The sequence below is a fragment of the Megalopta genalis genome, unplaced genomic scaffold (genome assembly GCF_051020955.1).
Source record: "Megalopta genalis isolate 19385.01 unplaced genomic scaffold, iyMegGena1_principal scaffold0074, whole genome shotgun sequence".
NCBI classification, from domain to species: domain Eukaryota; kingdom Metazoa; phylum Arthropoda; class Insecta; order Hymenoptera; family Halictidae; genus Megalopta; species Megalopta genalis.
Genome location: NW_027476143.1, coordinates 530,001 through 535,000, shown reverse-complemented (window position 1 = coordinate 535,000; position 5,000 = coordinate 530,001). Strand labels below are relative to the sequence as shown.

The window sequence follows — 5,000 nt, the reverse complement described above, 5'->3', positions numbered from 1 at the left end:
CCATATCCGCAGCAGGTCTCCAAGGTAAAGAGCCTCTAGTCGATAGATTAATGTAGGTAAGGGAAGTCGGCAAATTGGATCCGTAACTTCGGGATAAGGATTGGCTCTGAGGAGCGGGGCGTGTCGGGCTTGGTCGGGAAGCGGGTCTGGCTGACGTGCCGGGCCTGGGCGAGGTGAACGGCTCTCGTGGCTGGGATCCGAGCTCGGTCCCGTGCCTTGGCCTCCCGCGGATCTTCCTTGCTGCGAGGCTTCCGTGGCGTTTCCCATCGGTGCGGTCGTCCTCTTCGGCCGCCATTCAACGCTCAGCTCAGAACTGGCACGGACTAGGGGAATCCGACTGTCTAATTAAAACAAAGCATTGCGATGGCCCCCACGGGTGTTGACGCAATGTGATTTCTGCCCAGTGCTCTGAATGTCAACGTGAAGAAATTCAAAAAAGCGCGGGTAAACGGCGGGAGTAACTATGACTCTCTTAAGGTAGCCAAATGCCTCGTCATCTAATTAGTGACGCGCATGAATGGATTAACGAGATTCCCATCTGTCCCTATCTACGGGTCTCCAAAGTCCAACCCCGCCTCCACGCGGCGGAGACCGGGCAACGCAAGTCTGTATTTGCGGCAAAAAAGGGCTATGGCACCCGCCCTGCCAGTCCCATCCTTCCCCATCACAGATTCCTCCCCATCACGGTTTTGTGGAGCTGAACGGCCGCGGTGCTTGCGTGAGGTGCTTGACACCCGCTACCGTAGCTGGCGAAGCTCCGCTACGCCAACAGCAACATGCCTATCTTCGCTAGACGGGCACCAACCATGTGCAGCCGCCTAGTTACGCCAATAGGCAAAGAATAACTAACAGACGCCACCCTAGCACGCTGCATAATCATTGCTGACGTGTAGAAGAAAGGGGGTGAATACATGTGGCGGAGTGCCGTCACTGCGGAGGGCGGTGGCGGGCACCCGCTGCCGCGGTCGAGCGGCAAAGCAAAACCCTCCTAATAACCTTCTATACACAGTTGGAGTAGGTAGCACAGCCTACCCAACTCAAAACAAACTTGAAAACTCCTTACACGGACAAGGAGTCAAGACGGAGTCTTCCGTACCCAGCCTAATGAACGTTGAACGAAGGCGGCGATTTACCCACGTTCGGACCCCTCGTAGGTGTTCCGTCGGGGGGTAGGTACTAAAGTTTTGTGTATGCCAACATGGCGAGGAAACATATCTGCGCCACCTCCGTGGTGGCCAGATTCGCAATAATTGTCCCTATCTACGGGGACTGCCGCCAGGTGTCGTAGCGAGTGTACGCGTCGTCACGCCGTGCTCCGTGTTACATCGATAAAAAGTGGTTAAATCAGCCGTAAAAATTATAAACAGTGCATTAGAGTGAAGTGCTAGTGGAGAGGATCAGTTCGTGATATAAATTGTGGAAATCGGTTCGAAATTGACAAAATTATAGCGAGTGAAAGTTGACATACGGATCGCCACGTGTTTTGACACGCCGGTGTTCGGGGTCCGATTCCGGCGAAAATAGAGACCGTATTGCAAATCTGATTACGTCAGAATTAATTGCTAGCGATAGCGGTTAATTTGACGTATCGCAAGTGTAAATCGGTGCAAAACTGTGGAAGTGGAAAAATCGTCCAATACATCGAGAAACAACGTACTGCCACCTCGAACTTCGAGACGCCGCCGTCGGCGTGGGCTGGCGCTGCAGTCGCGGTGTTGAGCATTCTGATTGGCTGTCGCCGGGCCGTAACAAGCTTGGAGTTTCCAGTCTACAGAGAGCATCACCGCTGCTGCCAACCTCGTAAATTTTACTAGGGTTGGCGACAGTGAACTCCCCGGGCCGAAATAACTCATCGAGTTTCCGCCACGGACTTAGACGAACATCAGTGCGCGAAATTCGAAAGTGAATGGACAACAACAATCAGTATCCGGGCAATTGTTTAAACAATTGTTTGAACGATTTGTTCGGACAATTGTAAACAATTTTTAACAACTTTTGGACAATTTTATAAATAATTTAATAACTTTTTTTGCGCGAAATTCGAAAGTGAAGGGACAACAACAAACAGCATCCGGGCAATTGTTTAAATAATTGTTTAAACAATTTGTTTAAACAATTTTAAACAATTTTTAACAACTTTTGGACAATTTTTTTTTTATAAATAATTTTAATTAATAATTTTTTTTTTTTTTTTTTTTTTTTTTTTTTTTTTTTTTTTTTTTTTTTCCCAACGGTGAGGGCGGTGTACTAGCCCCGACATGGAGGTTGCCTCTTCGGGAGACGGTCGCCGCATGAAGAAGAGGGTACTCTCGGACACTGACTCCGAGACCGTTGTCACCTCCGACCAGACCTTCCGGCCGCCAATGGAGACCACCCGGAAGAAGACAAAGAAGAAAAGGAAGGACAAGCAACCGACCCAGGTCCAGACACCGGACCGTTCGCCGGACAAAGCGTCAGAGGAGGACACCAATGTCGTCGCGTTCAGGGCAAGCGCGGCCAAGGCGTACCGGCAGCTCATACAGACCATCACGTTGCCGCAGAACGAGATCCCGCCCTCCGTAGTGCATGCCCTGTGCACGCAGGCTACCAAGTTGCACGACTACCTGGTAAAAACGCTTGTGTATTCCAGTAAGCTGGAGGGATGCCTTGATGAAGCCGAGCTGCAGACAAAGGCGCACTCGCGCTCCTGCCAGGCCCTCCAGGAGCAAGCCGCCGCCGTCGCCGTCGCCGCTGCCGCCACCACAAGGAAGCCCCCCACGTACGCGGAGCGGGTTGGGGTCAAGTCGGCGATTGCCGCGAGGTCAACCCAAAAGCAGGACCCGCCGAATGTCGTAATCATAACACCGACGGACCAGACGAAGTACGACGACAGCGACAAGACCAAAGAGGCCGTCTTCCAACTGGTGTCCCCAAGGTCCCATGGCCTCCGGATCAAGGGAGTCCGGAAGACCCAGGGCTCCGGCGTCGCCCTGGTCACGGCCAATAGGTCTGATGTCGCCACTCTCATGGCCGACGACAAGCTCCGGGCCGCTGGACTGGTCGTGGCCCCTGCGCCGAAGAGGAGCCCCAGGATCATCATCTTCGACGTTCCCCGGACCCAAGACGATAAGGAAATCATCGCGGACGTAGCCGATCAAAACCTCGGGAAGGAAGAGGCCGCCGTGGTCAAGAGGGAGATGAGCCTGGTGTTCAAGAGTGGAGACAAGGCCAGAGACAGGTGCAACCTGGTGTTTGAAGTCTCCAGACGCGCCCGCGACCTCCTGGTGCCCAAGGAGAGGCTTTACATCGGCTGGAGCTGCTGTCGAGTCCAGGACCACCTCACTGTTACGAGATGCTACAAGTGTCAGGGCTTCGGACACCCAGCTAAATTCTGCAGGGCAGAAAGGGAGGTCTGCGGCCACTGCGCCGAAGCGGGGCACAATTTCAAGGAGTGCCCGAAGAAGGACAGGCAGGCCACCTGCGCCAACTGCTCAAGGGCAGGAAAGAGCTCCACACACTGTGTCACGAGCAAAGACTGCCCTGCATACATCACAGCCATAAATCTGTCGCTCACACGCACGGATTATGGTTATTAAGCCCCACACCAAAAGCATCCCGGGCATCACGATCATGCAACATAACATGAGGTGCTCGCGTCTAGTGTCGCTGGAGGTCGACAAACTGATGGCGGACAGGCGCATCGACATCCTCCTGGCACAGGAGCCCTACTGCGTCAGGGGAAGACTCGTGGGCATTAACTCCTCAGCCACGATCATCACCGGGGCGAGGGACGGAGCGAGGGCCATGGCAGCTGTCGTTGTGCGTAACCCCAACATAGCGGCGCTCAAGATTGCGCACCTCAGTGACGAGCACTGTGTCTGTGCGGAGATCACCGGCCCCTTTGGCCGCCTGTACGTGGCCTCGGCCTACTTCCAGTGCTCGGACAGCGTGGTCCCGTACCTGGAGAGAGTGGACAGACTGGTAGCCCAGCTTCCGGGACAGAAATTGGTTCTGGGGGCCGACGTGAACGCCAAGTCCGCCCTCTGGCACTCCCAGGAACATCCACCGCACCGGACTGACGAGAGGGGCGAGCTTCTCGAGGAGAGGATCGCACAGTGGGGCCTAACGGTCCTGAACGAGCCTGGTGCCCCGCCTACCTACAGGTCCCACAGGGGCGCCTCAAATATTGACGTCACGCTCGCCTCGGGCGGGGTCCTTCCGATGGTCAGGGACTGGGGCGTCAGGGAGGGATGGACTGCCAGCGACCACGCTGTCATCCTGCTACGTCTGGGACCTGACGAGATCGTCCCGAGCCGCGGGCGGGACGGGAGGTTCAACGTCGCCGCCGCCGACTGGAAGCGCTATCGGGGCGCCCTGGCTGAGCTAAGGAGGGGCCTGGACCTAACTGGACGGCTGAGCACCGACCTTGGAATTGCGCGGGCCGTCCGTGCGATACAGGACCTGGTGATCGCAGCATGCAGGGCCGTGATGAGGACCAAGACGCTTCGTGCAAGAACCGCCCCTTGGTGGACCCCCGAGCTCAACAGAGCGAAGAGGGCCACGTACTCGGCCAGAAAGCGTTACCAGCGGGAGACCAACCCGGACCTGAGGTCCGAGAAGAGAGCGACCTACCTGCGGGTTAGGCGCTCGTACCAGGACTCGGTCCACGAGGCGAAAAAGGCAAGCTGGCGGTCTTTCGTGACCGACGCTGGGAACCGCGACCCCTGGGGCGTGGTTTACAAGCTTTGCACGAGGAGGTTCACCCCGGACATGGCCCTGGCAACCACGGGCGCGACAGACGTCGCCCCAACATGGGGAGCTGCCGCGAGGGCCCTCCTTGACGCCCTCGTGCCGGACGACACCCCGGACACCACTCGGGAGCAGGAGCACCGGCGCGCCGAGGTGCTCGCCCCTGCAACAGCGCCGGACACGCCCCCGTTCACGGAGGGGGAGCTTTGGGTCGCGGTCTCGGGCATGAGGAACGGTAAGGCCCCCGGCATCGATGGTATTGAGGTGGAGGT

The 5,000-nt window shown here is 56.6% G+C and overlaps 1 pseudogene; it reads left to right on the top strand.

Moving 5' to 3' along the window:
* The window catches only part of LOC143261890 (large subunit ribosomal RNA), a 10,985-nt pseudogene that overhangs the window by 2,412 nt on the left and 3,573 nt on the right, over positions 1-5,000 (top strand).